General features: G+C 41.3%; 1 protein-coding gene and 1 non-coding gene across 2 annotated transcripts in view; one reads left to right on the top strand and one right to left on the bottom strand.

Annotated features, from left to right (window-relative positions):
* The window catches only part of SCN11A (sodium voltage-gated channel alpha subunit 11), a 173,996-nt gene that overhangs the window by 14,757 nt on the left and 138,409 nt on the right, over nucleotides 1–20,830 (top strand). The window contains exon 2 of the mRNA XM_032270699.1: nucleotides 9,994–10,072. The gene's annotated coding sequence lies outside the window, so the exon portion shown is untranslated. The remainder of the gene's footprint in view (nucleotides 1–9,993; nucleotides 10,073–20,830) is intronic.
* Nucleotides 7,814–7,916, bottom strand: LOC116544768. Its single transcript, XR_004266028.1, has one exon. It is a non-coding gene; the product is annotated as a U6 spliceosomal RNA (small nuclear RNA).

Genomic DNA, 20,830 nt, shown 5'->3' with positions numbered 1-20,830 from the left:
CTTCGTTTTAAGCATTTTAGTGCAATAAAATATAGATTGTGCATGAAAAAAAGTTTAACATCCTGAAAGAAACCTCACATGTATAATAAATAAAAATGTAGTAAATATAAAAAGTAAATAAGAGTTCTAGATGGCTTCTGCTTCCACATAAACCGGATTTGTTATTGTTAAATCATTCTCTGAAGTTTGATCTTTCTTCTGCCGATTACCTGAGCAAGTTAATTAATTTATCTGTTTTTTTTTTTTTTTTTTTTTTTTTTCCCAAGATGGAGTCTCCTGTTACCTGGGCTGGAGTGCAGTGGTGCAGTCTCAGCGCACTGCAACCTCCAACTCTGGGGTTCAAGCGATTCTCTTGCTCAGCCTCCCAAGTAGCTGGGATTACAGGCATCCACCACCACAGCTTGGCTAATTTTTGTATTTTTAGTAAAGTCAGGGTTTTGCCCTGTTGGTCAGGCTGGTCTTGAACTCCTGACCTCAAGTGATCTGTACACCTCTGCCTCCCAAAGTTTGGGATTACAGGCATGAGCCACTGCACCCAGCCAATTTCTCTCATCTTCCATTTCTGTATCTGTAAAATGGGAATAAAAACGGTACCCATCTCATATGGGTCTTCTAAATTTAAATGAGATGATCTTAGTATAGCATGTAGTATGCAAGAACTATTTAATATATTTTAGGTATTATTTTAATGATCAGCTTGCCCAGGAAGTGTTGGCAACATATTGTAATTTCCTAGGGTCAACTGTCTCATAAAGTTTTATGTAATATAGGCTCTATCACTTTTTAAAAGTTTTCAAATCAGCTTAAAATTTTGTTTTTCTTGCCTCCTCTCTTGCTTTTACAACCTGGAAAAGGTCTTCTGAAAATCTTTTTTTTTTTTGGTTGTTGTGGTTGTTGTTTTCAGATTGTCCTGGTGCTTCACATGTTTCTGGCTCCACGTTCAGTCCATTTGCTGAACACAGGGCAAGTATCCAGCATGTCTTTGCACCATACTCCAGAGTTGGCATCTTGTTTACCAGAGGGAAGAAGTGAATGCTTTCACATTTTTTGTTTGTTCAAGAGGAATTAATATATTTTGAAAATATATTTAAAAACACAACATCATTAGAGCCTTGATTTATAACCACCCCTGTCTGTTAGTGATTTATATATTAATTTGTATATTTTAAAGACGGATTTTTAAATGAATAGAATAAGACTCATTTAACTAATGTAGAAATGCTAAGTAAACTATTTCTTTTTTTTTTTTGAGCAAGTGAGTTTATTTTCTTGCCCTGCTACTGACACAGACATCAGTCTATTTTAAACACATCAGTTCTAGAAATATATGTAGAGGTACAGGGGGAAATGAGCATGTAAGAGTCAGTCAGTATTCAAGGATTAATCCACTCTTTTTGTATAACAATTTCGTTTTGTTTGTTGTACGTTTTCTAAGTTTTTCCTTCACTATAAAAAATATCTATCAGTTGGTTAAAGCAGGATGCAAATGTGGTAGGAATTGTGACTTAGCAGGAAATGGCAAACTTTTTCTGTAAAAGGTCGGTTAGTAAACTAAATAAACTTCTTAATGCACACCTATCGTGGATAGTAATCAGATTCATGGAGAAACTGAGAAGCTGCATAATTTCTTTCCAGCCCTTTAATAATCTTCTTCAAATAAATAAGGGTGTTATGATAAATAATAGACCACAATATTATCATTAAATAATTATGCAGAAGTAAAGCAAGATTGTATAAGTATACATGGACACTCAGAATGCTTAAAATGTTTATTTCCAAAGTTGTATACTATTTTTATCCCGGCAGAAAGACCTCCATTTCATCTTTCTTTTTCTTTTTTTTTTTTCTTTTCTTTCTTTCTTTTTTGAGACAGAGTCTCGCTCTGTCACCCAGGCTGGAGTGCAGTGGTGTAATTTCGGCTCACTGCAACCTCCACCTCTCAGGTTCAAACTATCTCCTGCCTCAGCCTCCCGAGTAGCTGGGATTACAGTCACACACCGCTACACCCAGCTAATTTTTGTATTTTTAGTAGAGATGAGGTTTCATCATGTTGGCCAGGCTGGTCTCCAACTCCTGACCTCAGGTGATCCTCCTGCTTTGGCCTGCCAAAGTGTTGCAATTATAGGCAAGCGAGAGCCATTGTGCCTGGCCAACACCTCAGTTTTAAATACAGTCTTTACGATATCCTTTTGCAGTTGTCGGAAGTCATGGTGCTGAATGGTTCATTGTTCAACAGTTCACTTATTTCTGAACACGCTGAGAAGAAAACATCCTTCGGTTCTTTTATCTCTTTCTGTCTATATATTTTACATCCCAATATTAGACACATAAACCAGTCCATTTTCCATTTCAAAAATGCTTTGACCTCCTCTAGCTTTCCCACTGGAGGGCAGCAGAGAACCATCCAGGCCATCCTTGATTTGAACAAACTACTGTGACAAGTCAGGCTTTAAAATAGTTAATACTTATTTCCCACTGATGAAAAGTCATAACCAGGGTATCTTTTCAGGAAACTCATTTTCTCCTATAAAAGTGCTATAATTGATCATGAAAATAAATGAAGAGAAATAAAAGGGCCGGGAGCAGTGGCTCACACCTGTAATCCCAGCACTTTGGGAGGCTGAGGTGGGTGGATCGCCTGAGATGGGGAGTTCGAGACCAGCCTCACCAACATGGAGAAACCCCATCTCTACTAAAAAATACAAAATTAGCCAGGCATGGTGGTGCATGCCTGTCAGTTATTTGGGAGGCTGAGGTAGGAGAATCGCTTGAATCTGGGAGGCAGAGGTTGCGGTGAGCCGAGATTGTGCCACTGCACTCCAGCCTGGGCAACAAAAGCAAAACTCCATCTCAAAAATAAAATAAAGCCAAATGTGTTTGTAAAGTATTTACTAAGTGGGCAAAATAAAAACAATATAAAAATCATGTCACGAATGTACTTTTTTTTGTGGTAGGATTTTTGTCAGGAGCTGAATTGGCTGAGGCTTCCTACAATACTAGTCTAAAAAGGTACACTGGATGTAAATTTTATTCCACAGACTGACGTGTCCAATTGGATGTCGCAGTAAGTTATTAAAATTAAAAATCATTTCTCTGGGTGCGGCGGTTCACACCTGTAATCCCAGGACTTTGGGAGGCCGAGGGAGGTGGATTGATCACAAGGCCAGGAGTTCAAGACCAGTCTGGCCAAGATGATGAAACCCCATCTCTACTAAAAATACAAAAATTTGCCGGGTGTGGTGGCAGCCACTTGTAATCCCAGCTACTCTGGCGGCTGAGGCAGAGAATTGCTTGAGCCTGGGAGGCAGGGGTTGCAGTAAGCCGAGATTATGCAACTGCACTCTAGCCTGGACAACAGAGCGAGACTCCATTTCAAAATAATAATAATGTTTTTGAGCTCTCAACCAGCCAAAATGATGGAAAATGTAACTTTAGTTACTGTTAAGATTCTTCTGACACCCTACCATAAAGTCACTCATATATCCCAGCGGTTATATGCCTGGAAGCACCAACAATCCTCAGGCCACAGTGGTTAGGGCTGAGATGCCTTAGGGTATCTGAAATATTGTCCCTTGTAAGTGGGCGGGCCCCTGGTCTTTTCTGCCATGGGGACTGGGATTTTTTGTTAGGATGGGAAATCCCAGTGCCTAGGGCCCCACTTCCCTAAGAGCCCTAGCCATCATGACCAGGTTCTGTCTCCAACCTAGATGTTTTCAGCAGTGGTCACAGGTCTGCCCTCTTTGCAGAGCCTCTCCTGCTTTCACTCACTCCTCCTCTTGCCTCCAAAGAGAATTGGCTTGTCCCCACCATGACCCTCCCCATCTGGATTTATAGTTTAACCTCTTCAGTGAGCTTGAGCTTTCCCTAAGGGCAAGACCAGACATGATCTTTAAGCATATTCTGCTTTGTACCCAGGAACATAAACCACTCCTGAGACCGGCAAGCACTGTGGGCTGGTAACCCTCCGCCAATGGTGGGAATGGAAGAAAAATTACACCGAAAACAAAATAGACTCTAATGTCTGAACAAATCATCCTGCCACAGAATCTGGAACTGAGGACAATTCTTTTCCTAGTATTCTCCCTGTAGAAACCACAGACATTCTTTAGGCCTCTAAGCACCTTCAAACTGCATTCAAAATTAGGGTTGTGAATCTGGAAATCTTTCTTTGCTATTTGTCATACATGAATGCCTGCAGAAGCCTTTGAATGGTAAATACTGTGGGAGGGGCAGTTGCCATGGTGACTGTCCAATGGACCCTTTTTCTTGCACTTCAATTAGATCTTCATTGCTGAGCTGCTATGAATGAGAGGGTAACATCTGGGAGACAGGAGAAGATGTGAGAGAAGCTGTTCCAAATATAGCTACATTCTAAATGCCCTGAGCTGTACTACGTTTGCCTTGAACCACCTCTTCACTGGAGCTCCTGCCCACTATGCCCTTTCGCACTATGGGAAAATCCGTTTGCAACACACATGACAATGGGCCAATTTCCTTAATAATACATGAAGTGTTTACAAGTTAATATGAAAAATACCAAAAGCACAACAGGAAAAAATGAGCAAAGAACATGAACAGGCATCTCTTACTAAAAAATTAATAATAAGTGGTTTTAAATTGCATAAAAATATATTTAACTTCATTTATAATCAAGAAAATACATATTTAAATAGAATATGATTTTTCATCTATTACACTGGAAAAGATTTAAAAATTTAATAAGGTACTGTGTTCAGAGAATGTGGAAAAACCATCTTTTTTATACTTAGATTGGGAGGGTAAATTGGTGTAACCTAGAGAGTGACTTAGCTCCTTTTCTAGAAATGTATCCTACAGGTATATTAACAGTTGACTTAAAAACACAGGTAAAGGGATATATTTATTAAAGCATTGTTGAAGTAAATGACCATGAGAGATTAAACAAATTATTGATATATCCGTAAAGATGCATCCAGACAGTTACTGATACTGTCATACGTAGGCAGTTACTAATGGTTTGAATATGACTTGTCCCTTATAAAACTCATGTTGCAATTTGATTCCCAATGTAATGACATTGAAAAGTGGTGGGATCATTATGAAGTGTTTGGGCCATAAGGGCTTTGCCTTCGTGAAGGGATTAATGCTGCTCTCATGGGACTGGGTTAGTTCTCCAGGGGATCAGAGAGTTCTTGCTCTAATGGGACTGGATTAGTTACCGTGACAGTGCATGGTTATAAAGCAAGGCCACCCCTCATGTTTTGTCTTTTTTGCACACTCTTGCCCTCTTGCCATGTGATGCCCTTTGCCAAGTTATGAGGCAGTACAAAGCCCTGACCAGAAGCTGTCATCAGGCCCTTGCCCTTCCCGGTCTCCAGAACTGTGAGCCAAATAAACTTCCTTTCTTTATCAATTACCCAGTGCCAGGCATTCTGTTACAACAACAGAAAACAGACCAAGACAGCAGTTAACAGAATGGTATGGCATGAGTGTTTCTTGACTCAATTTAACCTGAGGTAGAAATATAATTAATATGAACTCTCAAATATGTTTAAGATGGGTCCTATGTGCCGACTGACAAATGAAATATTCCCGAGAACTGGTTACAAGCATCTAGCAGGTTTAAGGATTATTAACAGTGTCAGAGTATGGGAAGAGAGATTAAAAGATTTCTTTGGAAAAAATTTGTGCTGTGAATTCCATCCCTTCTACCCCAAGGAGATGTATCCCGTGATCCCAAATATAATGAGGCAGATCTTCAGTGAGACCATCTGAGAGCTTGTTGGGTGGTCTGGGGTGTAACCCCCCCAAATCTAGAGGGCTAGAGATGGGCTAACTAGTTGATTTGGTGCTAGAGCCACGAGAGTGCTGGTTAACAGACTGTACTCCCATGGTTTTTTTCTTGGGGCAGGGGGTAAGGGTTTGATGAGGATTTTCTGTAGACTAGATGGATATGTGGCAGGTGGGAGAAAAATTCAGGCTGAACTGTATCAAGTCCCGCTCAAGAGGAGCACCTGGGAGGTGAGATGTCTTCAATTCTGAAGAGTGTTGGGTGCAGCACCACGACCCAGGGCTGACAGGGATGCAGCTAGGCCAGGGAGCAGAATATGTTATCGTCTTCAGGAGAACCTGAAGCTGGGTCACAGAGCTGGGGCTCCCAGAAGTGCCCAAGAAAGCTCTAGAAGGTAAAATGCCAGCTTCAATCATCTGCCAGTTCCAGAGAAGCCACCAGCCAAGGAAGAACTGCCCTACCTCATTACTTCTCAAATCCTTGCTTCAACCTTGGTAGTTTCTGAAATGGTATCTGTGAATGTGGGGAAACAGCCTCCCCAGTTGGGTTTTGTGAGTTTTTTTTTTTAATTTTTGAGACTCTCTCAGAGTTTTGCTCTGTCGCCCAGACTGGAGTGCAGTGATACGAACTTGGCTTACTGCAACTTCTGCCCCCTGGGCTCAAGCAGTTCTCCTGACTCTGTCTCCAGAGTAGCTGGGATTACAGGTGGCTAATTTTTTTTTTTTTTTTTTTTTTTTTTTAGTAGAGACAGGGTTTCACCATGTTGGCCAGGCTGGTCTTGAACTCCTGACCTCATGATCCACCCGCCTTGGCCTCCCAGAGTGCTGGGATTACAGGTGTGACCCACTGCATCCCGCCTGTGAGATGTTTTAAGGGATTCAGGGGCAGCAACAGTTTTAAGGGGGTAAACTTTCAGAAGCCAAATGTTTTTTCCTAAAATTGATTTGCTTGAGAAATTTGCCCGCAGCTGAGTTCCAGTACTGGTCCTTTTCTTACCTACCCTTTGGAGCTCAGCTTCCAGTTTACAAAAGAAACCCATGTGTTCTGAATCTCACTATCATGCACTGACCCCTGGGCAACAAGCAGGGATTTTTGAAAAACTGGTGTCTTGAACAATGAGAACACATGGACACAGGGAGGGGAGCACTACACACTGGGGTCAGTTGGGGGGAAATAGAGGAGGGACAATGGGGGGTGGGGAGTTGGGGAGAGATAGCAAGGGGAGAGATGCCAGATGTAGGTGATGGGGAGGAAGGCAGCAAATCGCACTGCCACGTGTGTACCTATGCAACAATCTTGCATGTTCTTCACATGTACCCCAAAACCTAAAATGCAATATAATAAATAAATTGGAAAAAAAAAAGAAAAACTGGTGTCAAACTTGGTCATTAATGAATGACCCCAAAAACCCAGTAACAATCCTTTTGCAAATCTGGTGGTTTAATCAAATTGAAGGAGGATCTATCCTGCCACTGGCTTTGCAAGCATGACTTAAGGAATAGACTTCATTGAGTAAAGGAAAAGTCCCCAGGCCAAGGTAAACAAGACAGGGATGTACAACGTCCCTCATTCTACCATCCACGTGAGTTGTTTCTAGGGCCAGGGTTTCTGCCAGACATTTTTTCTTTCTAGTAGAGTGACCCATTCCTAGAAGTGGCCTGTGTGGGAGGAAGTGGCATCAAGCAGTCTTGATTTGTAGTGCCAGTTGTTTTCAGAAGTTGTCTAGGAAAGTTAGCTGTCCTACCCTTGGGGCTTTAAGGACATCTGGGACAACGGACTCTCTTTGACCTAACACTAATCAGGCTCTACTAAGCCCTTAGGACCCAGACCTTGGGCTGTGTCCTTCTGCTTATTCTGTTTTCAGAAAGAATCCTGCTGCGTTAGTTTCACTAGAATCCCCCACCCTTGGTATCTAACCACACTTGATATCTGATGAAATCCCTCAAACCCTCTCCCTTAGTATCTTATTATCCTGGCTGCCTTCAGCTAGAAGCTGAGTCAGTTTAGAGTCTCTCTTATTCCTGATATTCTCTTTAGTAATTTTCATCCACTGACCCCTTCATGAATTTGTGTGTTATTCTTGTGCAGGGGCCATGCTAATCTTCTCTGTGTCATTCTAATTTTAGTATATGTGCTGCTGAAGCAAATATTCTTCTATGTATTTTTGTAAACAAGGCTTTTTAGTGCTTTGGGTATAAAAGAAAAAAGTAATAGCAATAGAACTGTCCGAGCGGCTTGAACCAGAGTAACTTCATCTTGAATAGGGACTGGGTAAAATAAGGCTGAGACCTACTGGGCTGTACTCCCAGGAGTTAGGCATTCTAAGTCACATGATGACATAGGAGGTTGGCACAAGATGCAGGTCATAAAGACCTTGCTGATAAAACAAGCTGTGGCAAAGAAGCCAGCCAAAACCTACCAAAACCGAGATGATGATGAAAGTGATCTCTGGTTGTCCTCACTGCTCATTACACACTGATTACAATGCGTTAGCGTGCTAGAAGACACTCCCACCAACACCATGACAGCTTACAAATGCCATGGCCATGCCAGGAAGTTACCCTATATGGTCTAAAAAGGGGAGGAACCCTTAGTTCCAGGAATTTCCTATCTTTTTCCAGGAAAACTCATGAATAATCCACCCCTTGTTTAGCATATAATCAAGAAGTAACAATAAGTATAACCAGCCCATACTGCTGCTCTGTCTATGGAGTAGCCATTATTATATTCCTTTACTTTCTTAATAAATTTGCTTTCACTTCACTCTGTGGACTCATTCCAAATCCTTTCTTGTGCAAGATACAATAACCCTCTCTTGGGGTCTGGATCGGGACCCATTTCTGGTAACAGAACTGATACCGAGTCCTATCTCATTCTAGCTTAAAAACCTAAAACAAACGAGGAAAACAAAACCAGCCCCATGCATTTCTGCATTTTCAGTATAATTTTATTTTTAATGTTTAACAATTGCCTACCAATATTTACAGTATGTGTACACTGTCTCAGTAAATTGTTTACTAAAAATGATTCTAACAGTAGTTCAGAATACATTTTTAAGTCCTAAGAGTATTGAAGCAGCATCATTGTCTGGGGTAAAACCTGAGGTTCATCATCTCATGCCAGGAAAATTAAGGACACAGACACACACAAGGAGTGAGTTTAAGAGCAGAGGTTTAATAGGAAAAAGAAAGAGAAAGGAGAACAATCCTCTCTCTTTTGAGAGACAGAGGGCCACCCAAATGGGAATTCCAGCCTGTGGCAGAGTGCACCAGATTTTATAGACATGCTTGAGGAGGTGGTGTCTGTAAATACATAGGGCCCACAGATTGGTTGGACCAGGTGTGGCAGTTACACAATGCATGGGCAAGCCTGGCCACCCCACCCTAATCTTATTATGTAAAGGGGCTTTCCACTTGGCCAGCACATGTTGTCTGCACTGTACACGTGGCTGGAAAGAAGAAGGGAAGATGGAGCCACCATTTTGAACATGCCTATCGCAGGCAGCCTTTGCCTATTGGCACAACTGCCGGCATTCACCTGTGCAGGCTTCCAGCTTGCTTATCTGTGTCTTCAGCTCAATTTTACAGGCTGTTCTTTTTAGAAAAGAAAATGATTTGGGGGCTGTTTTTCATTAAAAGAAAAACCTTACCAAGGACTTCCTTACCCTCACTATCTGTCTAAATAATTTCTTCTTAACTCCCATATCAGTATTATGATCAGAGGAAATTTAACAAAATATTTGTCTGGTATTTGCATATTTTTGTGCAAAGAAGTAGGGCAGGGTAAGCAATTAAAGACTTTTTAGAATAATCACTATTACCTTTTGGATAGATTTTGTGGATGAAATAGAATGAAAACATGGGTTTAAAGAGAGGGAGAAACCATATAACATTTTTCTGTTAAATAGAATCTCTTTCATACATTATATATATGTCTTTTTTTTGTTGTTTGAAACAGAGTCTCACTCTGTTGCCCAGGCTGGAGTGCAGTGGCATGATCTTGGGTCACTGCAACCTTACCTCCTGGGTTCAAGCAATGCTCATGCCTCAGCCTCCTGAGTAGCTGAGATCACAGGCGTGGGCCACCATGATCATCTCTATTTAATATGTTTTAAAGTTTTAAATAAACAAAATTATATCCTTTGCAACTACATAAAAATGATGATAATTATAAGCATCAACTGAAAAATAGGTGACCAAAATAGTTTTTCAAAATTCTTTTAGGGTGCAGACAAGTAGAAATGTTGAAGACCGCAGAGAATGAGGTCGGCTGGGAGAGCCAGAAGAAGATGAGCACAGCAAGGTAGAGTCTGGGATCAGAACGTGCAACTTAGAAAACTGAAGTGTAGATCCATGTCTTGAACTGGATATATTCTAATTTCTTTATCTCGACTGTTGTTTGTTACTTAAAGCGACTGTGGTCCTCTACAACCTAAGAGTAATCAGAAAAGTCAAAGGGCTTATCTGATTTTTTTATTCAGTAGCAAAGGAAAAGTGTTCTCTTAAGTAAATTATGCTAGAAACAAATTTTCAAAGAACAAGGAAACTGACATACTGATTCTTTGAAGAGAAACTTGGAGCTCACTGTATTTAACAATTACATCAGGATAACAAGAGACAAAAAGACAATTGGGTTTTCTTTACATCTATGAGCTGTATATTTAATTTGTTACATACCGTTCAAGATAATTCTCAAAAAGAAAAAGGGTAAAATTATGACTGATTCTCATAAAGATATAAAATGAACACACGTTAAAGATTTTATTTTACTAATAATGAGGGAACAAAGCAAGTGTCACAGCTGGTTCAAAAGATGCCATAATTGGTCCAAAGGAGAAGCAAACACTCATAAAGGAATGTTGTGCAAATGGGGACAAAACTGGTTTTTCCATGGGCAGGAGGTGGGGGGAGGCTGTATCGCCATCTGACAGATTTAATTTGCATGTCTATAGACGTTATTTTGCATTGTTATCAGTTATCCACAACTTGCAGAGTTACAAAATAGCCCGCATAGAAACAGAATCAGATAATGCTGCAGGATGTGTGTAGTTTTCCATTGAAGAAATTTTCTATACATGATTTAAGTGATAAATGCAAGGAATCTAATAGTACCTAAAATCCTGGTGAAGCTATCCTCACAAGGTTAAGGAAAATTCTGGAAAGAAATACAGTTATAATTAAACATTAATAGGATGCACGTTGACCTACTTTTTTTGTAAGCAAAAGTCATATAGTACTAGATGCCAACCATTTGCATCCCCATTGTTCTTACAGATAGGAATTCTGATGTTAGAATCATAAAGCTTTTCTTTATGAATTACTTAAAGTATTTTTTAGATTCCACTAAAAAATATCCTTAGTTGGTTAGTGAAACAGCTGACACTAACCAGTTTGAAGACCCCCACGAAGAAACAGAATCAGCGTAAGAATGTAGTTTCATCATCTCCCTGTCTTATGACTTCACCCTGCACTCTTCAACCAATCAAGAATTTTCACACTTTGGCCCACTTTAAAATCCTTAAAATCCCTATCCCCAAACTCCTTGGGAGACAGATTTGAGGTTTCCCCCATCTCCTCCTTCTTTGGCCTTGCAATTAAAGCTCTTTCTCTGCTACAGCCAGTGTCATGGCATATTGACTTGCTGCATGCATTGGGCAAATGAACCTGTTATGGTTACACTGGGATCCAATTGTATATTTAAAAAGGACATTCAAGTATAAGACTGCCTTGGCAAAATTGTGACTAAGACAGCAAAAGAGATCTAATTTAACTGACTCCATCTTGCTTCTAACCTCCAGCCTGTCCTTGTTCATTCCTGGGCATAGGCTGAACTATAAACTAACTTTGGGAGAAACTTAAGTTTGTAGTTTAAAGCAAAGATGATAACAGCTCTATCCCAAAGCAGACTTCCTTCCTGCCTGGGGACTAGACTGCTTCTGTAGGACTAACATTAGCCACAATATTAGAAATTATGCATTAGGAGTCATGCTGCTGGGGGAGACAAGATTCTGACCCTCCCTAAGCTTCTCCTAAGATCAATGCTTGAGATAATTTATAGACCCTGCACTATGAATTAACAGGCACCACCCAGACTGATTAACTGGTCCATCTGATCTTGTGGACCCCACCCAGGAACTGACTGAGCACAGGAAGACAGCTTTGACTCTCTAAGCTGTCTCAGAGCTTTGACTTTCATCCCTGACCAATCGGCACTCATGACTCACTGGCTTCCCCCTCTCCATCAAGTTGTCCTTAAAAACTGCTCCCCAAATGCTCGGGGAGACTGATTTGAGTAATAATAAAACTCCAGTCTCCCACACAGCTGGCTCTGTGTGAATTACTCTTTCTCTATTGCAATTCCCCTGTCTTGATGAATCAGATCTGTCTAGGCAGCAGGCAAGGGGAACCCCTTGGGCAGTTACAAATATATGAACACATGTGCATATATATGTTCTGCCAGGATTCAGAAAGTGATACCCCAAAGCCTGGAACTTTGGTATGCTGAATTCTTTGAACTAAAGGAGACTGGAAGTTCTCAGAAGCAGCCTCAGAACCAAGATCTCTCTGCCCTCCTGCCCTCCTGTCTCCCAGTCTTCCTTTTCCCTTGAAGTAAGTCAGGAACAAGAATTTCCCTTCCCCAAGGGTGGAGTGGGGATCTTAGAGGTTAGAACTCCCTTTACCCAAAGCAAGCTATTACTCCAAACTTCTCCCAATGTTTCTGTCTAAGAGCTCCTGCAGAGGCCGGGGAGTTCCACTTCGTGTTTTGAGGGTTTGCGGAAAAACCAACTTGTGAAAGACAGATTAACTGGAGAAAAGGCATACAAATATATGTCATTTGTGTATACAGAAGACTTCAGAAGGAAGACCCAAAGATACAGGGAAAACTGTCCATTTTCATGCTTAGGTTCAATAAAGTGTGGACAGCCATGTAGAAATGTGATTGGATGGAAAGGGTCTGATCTAATGCTGATAGACTGAGTGGGGAAATCCAGCAAGGCCTGTCTGTCTGGACTCTCCGACACTCTCTGGGCATGCATGCTTTCCATGGGTATGGGGCAGGGCCCTTTCTGAAATGGGGGTTTTATGATTTACAGTCAAACAAGGAAGATCAGATAACTTTTTATGGCCAGTTTTACATACGTAATACTCTAACTTACATACGTAATACTCTACACAGAAAGGTAGAAGAAAAGTTAAAGAGTATTATGTTTAGGTTTAATGGCTGGCTTTGGGGAAAGGGGTTCTGGTTTCTATGTCCTGCCTTGGGAAAGAGGGATTCTAGTTTGTATGGCTAGCCTCAAGGGAGAAACTTTTGCTCTTGAGGTTGCTTCGGAGGACTTCATTTTGGAGTATTATTTTCTGACCCCCAGCACTGGCCATAAAGATGTTCTCTGATCTGCCCTTGCCTGATAGTAGATCATAAGACCCTCATTCCAGAGGGTCCTACCCCATACCCAGGATGAATAAATGCTACAACAGAGAGGCCAAGAAGATTCTGAACAGGCAGGCCTTTCTGTGCTTCCCCACGCAATCTATTACTATTAGGTCATATCCTTTTGTCTAACCACATTTTTACATGGCTATCCATGCTTCATCAAACCTAAGCATAAAAACAAACTGTTTTCCCTGGGTCCCTGGGTCTTCCTTTCTGAAGCATTCTGGGTTATGTAAAACTTAGATTAAATACATCTGTTATGCTCTTCTCTTGTTATATGAGTATCTGCAGTGACACTTATGATGGGAAGGAAAGGTATCACACCTTTCTGTCCCTACAGTTTATATACACAGTCACTACTCCTCCATGGAGACAGAAGAATGTGGTGATTGGAAAGGGGGACTGAAAGTTGGGGATCTGGGCCAGGCATGGTGGTTCATACCTATAATCCCAGCACTTTGGGAGGTCAAGGTGGGTAGATCACCTGAGGTCAGGAGTTCGAGACCAGCCTGGCCAAAATGGTGAAACCCTGCTTTTACTAAAAATACAAAAATTAGCCAGGTGTGGTGGAAGGTGCCTGTAGTCCCACATACTCGGGAGGCTGAGGCAGGAAAATCGCTTGAAGTCAGGAGGCAGAGGTTGCAGTGAGCCAAGATCATGCTACTGCACTCCAGCCTGGGTGACAGAGTAAGACTGTCTCAAAAAAAAAAAAAAAAAAAAAAAAAAAAGCAAGCAAGAAAGTTGGGGATCTGAGTTGAAAGGCAAGTCTATTTTTCACCATCTACCTTTATATTCTGCTTTATTTTTCTTTGCTTTTGCCATGAGCATATATTATTTTTAAAGAAAAAAAGGATATCTTTTATAAACCTACTGTGACGAATAATAAAGCAATAAAATATATAAATGAAGCATTGCAGAAAATACAAATGAATAGAAATATAAAAGTCACGGGAGGAGAACCCTTAGAAAACCCCTTTCAGATTTTGACAATTGAGCAGGCAAAAAATAAGTAAGGGTTTGAATAGCAGTTTTCAACATAGGCTGCATATGAAGAACAATTTAGAAGTTTCTTTTTAAATGCTTTTTCATTATAGAAAACTTCAAACATATGCAAAAGTAATAGACTAACTGAATGAGCCTGCGTGGTCCACCACCCAGCATCAACCATTATCAATTCATGGCCAACTGTGTCCCCATCCGCTTTCCCCCTTTCCAAATTATATTGAAGCAAATCACAGAAATCGTATTGCTTAATCTATAAGCATTTCCTCCAGTCAGTATCTCTAAAATGTAAGGACTCCTTTAAAAAAGCATACCACAATATCCTCAACACTCTTTAAAAATTAAAGAGTGTTTAATTGTAAGTACAATATCATGATCACACTTAAAAAATAACAGTAATTCCTTAACTTCATCAAAAATTTAGTGTTAAAGTTTCCGATTGTTGCACAAATGCCATCATTAAATAGCTGTGTTTATTTTATTTTTTTGAGACAAAGTCTAGCTCTGTCACACAGACTGGAGTGCAATGGCATGATCAGGGCTCACTGCAACCTCTGCATCCTGGGCTCAAAATCTTCTTGCCTCAGCCTCCCAAGTAGCAGGGACTACAGGCATTTGCTACCATGCCTCCTGGCTAATTGTTGCATTTTTCTTGTAGAGACAGGATTTTGCCCTGTTGCCCAGGCTGGTCTCAAACTCCTGAACTCAAGCAGTCCACCTGCCTCAGTCTACCAAAGTGCTGGGATTACAGGTATGAGCCACTGCTCCTGGTGAGAAAAGCTGTGTTTAAATCAGGATCAGAGTAAGGTTCACACATTTGATTAGTTGATGTGTCTCTCAAGTCTCTTATTATAATCTGTACTTTACCTAGGAAGTGTCAACTGAAGAAAGACAAGGTTCATAAACGTGGGAAGGAAAGGTTTATGTCTCATAAAGGGTTGCAGCCTGCAGGACGGCCATTCTGACAGGCTGGGAAGGACAGCCTCTAGTAAGAAGCCAGAAACAGATACTTCAAGGGAGGGGCAAAGTGAGCAGAAGTTTATGTGGAGTACAGTGGGCAAATATGCATATTTATTAAGCTATAGGAAGAGTCATAAATATTTATGAAAGGAGAATCATGCACACACACAATTGAGCTTCATGCCGCTCCATGAGTCCCAAGGACAAAATATAGCAATGTTAGCATGATCTGAGGGCCCTCTGATGTCAAAACGTGAAGCAGAGGACACAAAAACCCTTACTGTGCATTCTCCTTAGACTGACCAGAACTATTTCAGTGGTCACTGATCTCTTATCAGGCAAAAAAGGAGGGGCAGCCTTAGGCACTTGGTTGATTGATGTCAATGGTGTAGTCTTTTGAAAGGGTTGGTTTTTGCTAAGCCCTGAGGGAAGAAAGCCTAACATGGTTAGCGGGGGAGAAGGCATAACGAGATGTGTCTGACCTCCAAGCCCATCATGGTCAAGAACTCAGTTTTCAAGGTTACACTGGCGGTTCCTTGGCCAAGCGGTATTCCATTCAGTCAGTTGAGGGTGTTAGAAACAAGTTTTCAGTGCTGCAAAAGAAATAGCACTTGAACATAAATTTTCTCAGCAAGGCAAATTTACTTCTATAGAAGGTACATCTCATGGATGGAGCAGTGGTGAGAGCACACTGGACAAAGGAAGGGAAGACTAACACAGTTAGTCCCTATTGCTGTGTCACTCCCCTGTTGGCTAGGGTTCGACCACACAGTCTAAGCTAATTCTGATGGGCTATTTTGAAGAGGACTGGGATATGAGCCAGAGTGGTAGGGTGAGCAGTTTTGGTGGGAAAGATGGTTACAGAGCAGGTGACTAAGGATAACTAAGGACAGAGCAGGTGACTGAGGATGACTAAGAACTCTAGATATGTGAGTATAGAGGCTAAGAGAGGGTTATTTACTGAAACCAGGGGCAAGGAGATACAAAGAGTGAGGAAGTTAAACTTTAAAATGGAGAACAAAGAACAGGGAAGCTGAACATTCTGACATGTTGGCTCTCTGAAGAGGAATTTACTGTATCCTATAAGGGGCTTAGAATTTTATTTTTGGTTTACAGAATCTTCTAAAAAATTTTGTTGTTCAGGCTCCACCCAGACAACATTGAATTTTGCCTGAGTCATATGATTGTGGAAAAAAGAAACAGTTAAGAATCCTTTCCATGCTTACCCATTTTGTGTTCTCAAAAGGGCCCATTGCAAAGAACCATCCTTTTCCATATGACTTAGGTGGGACTCAGAACAAATGCTTGTTAACTAAACTTTGATTAAGATTCTCTCCTTCACTCAGGCACATGCCACCCTGCGTTGCTAATTTCTGTATTTTTAGTAGAGACAGGGTTTTACCATGTTGACCAGGCTGGCCTCGAACTTCCTGATCTCAAATGATCCCCCCAACTCAACCTCCCAAAGTGCTGGGATTACAGGCATGAGCCACCAGATGTGATATATTTTTAAGCACTCTCAGGAAAAACTGAGAAGGAAATGACAGAAGCAGGGCAGGGAAGGAAAGGGAGCTATGTAAGAATGTGGTTTAAGGTGAAGTCTAGCTTCATTTAATCCCACAGGGAGCTCTGAAGTATAAAGTGTGCCACAGAAGCTGTCCCACTTTGAGGCAAGGAAAGGGGCTTTTGTACCCCCATTGCAGATGGTCATTGGCCATGGGCTGCCAGGGTAGGGAAGGCAGCAAAATTCTCAGGTATCTGGGGTAAGATGATTTCAGTTGTTCGGGGTAATCCCCTAGAGAAAGTTGCAAGTATGAGGTACTGCCTGAAACACACTGTTGGCTCATGTATGTGCATACAAACTAAGGCACTGAAAACAATTCAATTTCTGATGTTTATTCCTTTGTGTAGAACCATATTTCCATCTGGCATCATTTTCCTATGGCCTGAAAGACATCTTTTAATAGTTCTTATTAGTGGATCATGTAGTAGTGATAAATGTTTTCAGCCTTTGTTAAGTTTGGAACATATTTATTTTGCCTTCTTTTTTATTTATTTTATTCTGTTTTGAGATGGAGTCTCACTCTGTCCCCCAGGCTGGAGTGCAGTGCAACCTCACTGCAACCTCTGCCTCCTGGGTTCAAGCAATTCTTCTGCCTCAGCCTCCTGAGTAGCTGGGATTACAGGTACACACCACCATGCCACGTTAATTTTTGTATTTTTGGTTGAGACGGGGGTTTCACCATATTGGGCAGGCTGGTCTTGAACTCCTGACCTCAGGTGATCTGCCATTTCAGCCTCCCAAAGTACTGAAATTATAGGTGTGAGCCACTGCAGCCAGCCAGCTTTCATTTTTAAAAGATATTTTTGTTGGTTATAAAATTATAGGTTGATAGTATTTTTATTTTAGTATCTCTGTCAGTTCTGTGTGGCTTTGATTGAACAATTTATTTCCTTATTATGGGTTATATTTTCCTATTTCTTTGCATGCCTGGCAATTTTTGTTAGATGGCAGATGTAGTGAAATTTACTTGTTAGGTGTGGGTATGTTTGTATTCCTATAAATATTCTTGAAGTTTGTTCTGAAGCACCATTAAGTTATTTGGAAAGAGTTTGTTTCTTTTGGGTTTTACTTTTAAGATTTGTTAGGTAAAACGACAACATTGTTCATTTTGGGGCTAATTATTTCCCATTATTAAGGCAAGACTCTTCCACAGGGGCTACCCAGTGCCCTGGCTGGTGAAATTGGGCCACTATTCCTGGCTTTTTGTGAACCCTGGGCACTGTTCCTTCTAATCTTTTTAGAAGCTTATTTTCCTGAACTCAGGTTGGTTCCCCACACACATGCACTGATCAGTGCTCTGCCGAATACAGAAACGAACCCTCTACAGATCTCTGGGTTTCTTTCTGTGTGCAATTCTTTCCTTGTCAGTCATCTGTTCTGAAAACTCCAGATGTTTTTATTCTCACTCAGACTCTCAGCTCCTCTCCTCAACTCAAGAAAACTACTGTACCCTGCTGGGTTCCCCTTCCTGTCCCAAGACCTGGAAACTCTCTGATGATAGGGTTCACCTCCTTTGTTTCCTGTTAGGGATCACTGTCTTTTGTTGTCCGATGTCGAGTGTCTTAAAAAAATCATTGTTTTGAAACTGCGTTTGCAAAAATTATATAACAGTCATACTAGCCAACTTCTCTCTTGCTTTTGGCCTTCAAGCTGCCCTCCTAGGCCAAGCAAGCTAACTTTGGGAAAAATATAGTTTATAGTTTACACGATAATAGCCCTTCCACAAAACTCAACCACCTTTGTAAAGCTAACGAGAGACCACCAGGCTAGGAGAATAGAGGAGCCTGAATTCTGCTAAGGTGTAGACGTAAGCAATTGCCAGCCATTATTATGGAGGTCACAAGATATACAACTTCCCCAATTACTCCTGCAGATAACTTTACTGTTGTAGAATCTAAGATTGGCCTTTTGAGATATCTTCACTAAAAATACAGAAATTAGCAAGGCATGGTGGCATGTGCCTGTAATCTCAGCTACTCAGGAGGCTGAGGCAGGAGAATCACTTGAACCTGAGAAGCAGAGGTTGCAGTGAGCTGAGATGACACCACTGCACTACAGCCTGAGCGACAGAGCAAGACTGTCTCAAAAAAAAAAAAAAAATATATATATATATATATATATATCACATCTTTCCCATGATGACCAGAACAATCCAGTGCTTAGTAATTCTTTTCAGTGTAGTCATTGTCTCTGTGAGAAATAAATAAACATCTATTTGTTTAAGCCACTGGAAAATTTTTGCATATGTATATGAACCTCTGTTTCAGGCTCTGCTTCTGGGAAACCTGAGTTAGGAGAGTATAAAGATGTTTGTGTCCAATGTAAATACTGAGCAGACAGCATGAACATCAGAGGAGCCTCACAGTAATCAAGCTACAAGATGATCATCTGTGGATATAAGTCAGTCTCTTTTTTCAGTCACTCTGTTGCTTACTCAGTGGGTTGGTGTGTAGAAATACAAAGTGGTTGTCTTAGTCCATTTGTGCTCCTGTCATGGAATACCTGAGACTGGGTAATTCATAATGACTGGAAGTTTATTGGCTCACTGTTCTGGAGGCTGAAAAGTCCAAGATCAAGGGGCTGGCATCTGTCAAGGGCTTTCTTATGATGCTCTCACATGGCGGAAGGTAGAAAGACAAGAAAAGGGCTAGAAGAGGCTGAATTTGCCCATTGCTAACAGCATCGGTCACCCCCATGAGGATGGAGGCCTATGCCCTGATCTTAAAGGCTCTCTCTTCTTAAAGGCTCTACCTCTTAATATTGTTACAATGGCAATTACTTTTTTTTTTTTTTTTTTTGAGATAGCGTTTCATTCTTGTTGCTCAGGCTGGAGTGCAATGGCGGGATCTTGGCTCACCGCAACCTCCGCCCCCTGGGTTTAAGCGATACTCCTGCCTCAGCCTCCCAAGTAGCTGGGATTACAGGCAAGCACCACCACACCTGGCTCATTTTTGTATTTTTAGTAGAGACAGGGTTTCTCCATGTTGGTCAGGCTAGTCTCAAACTCCTGACCTCAGGTGATCCACCCGCCTCGGCCTCCCAAAGTGCTGGGCTTACAGGTGTGAGCCATCGTGCCTGGCCTAAATTTTAGCATGAGTTGTAAAGAGTAACAAACATTCAAACCATAGCAGTGGCCCTGGCATCAGAAATATAGGCCATGCCTCTGCTCAACAGCACAGACCTTCCCACACCAGACTGATTTGGCTGCTGCTGCTTTTGAATGAACAACATGCCAACAGCAACGATGAGCCCCTCATGTTATATCATTTCCTTGGGAGACCAGCCAGCCACCTGATGGTAGATCAATTACATAGAAGCCCTTCCATCATTAAATGGGCAGCATTTTTATCTCACTGAATTTTTTTTTCTGAATATGAATGATTGTTTCTGTTCAATTTGCTTTAATTAGCAGCACTATCCATGGACTTACGGCATTCCTGTTCACCCCCAAGTCATCCCCCACAACATCACTTCCAGCCAAAGAGCTCATTTTATCATAAATACATACAGCAAGGGGTTCAACTGGTCTTACTATGTGTCCCATCACCCAGAGCAGCTGGCCTGATAAAGTGGTGGAATGGTCTGCTAAAGACTCAATTATGGCAGACATCATTGGGAGACAATACTTTGCCAAGTTGGGATATTGTCTCATAGGATGTGTTTCGAGCTAATAATTTATATATGTTTCATTTTCTCTCTTGGCAAGAGCACACAGTGTGGAAACCAAGTGATGGAAATGGGAGGGGCTCCTTTTTATAACTAATAACTTGTTTGCAAGAGTTTGACTTCTGGTCTAGAAATCTTAATTCCCGAGAGCAGAATGCTTACATTAGGAGACACAATAGTTCCGTTGATTTGGAGGCATTTCTACTCATTGGGGACTCAGAAGATCATGTCTGGAATCAGGAATTCCCTGGGGAACCTCTTAACACTTGCATGTTCAATAGAAAAGGTCAGCATGGAAGAGGGGGGTAAGAGTGACCACAGAAAGTCAGGATGATAAAGGACTAAAACCCATAAAGAATGAAGGTGTGGTCACCTCACTGTAAAGAATTCCAACCAGCTAATGTTCTGATTGAAGGCAGGGGTATTATGGAATG

This window comes from Sapajus apella, unplaced genomic scaffold (genome assembly GCF_009761245.1).
Source record: "Sapajus apella isolate SASKATOON/1434 unplaced genomic scaffold, GSC_monkey_1.0 scaffold4, whole genome shotgun sequence".
In the NCBI taxonomy this organism is placed as follows: Eukaryota; Metazoa; Chordata; class Mammalia; order Primates; family Cebidae; genus Sapajus; species Sapajus apella.
This window is presented reverse-complemented; position numbering and strand designations above follow the sequence as displayed.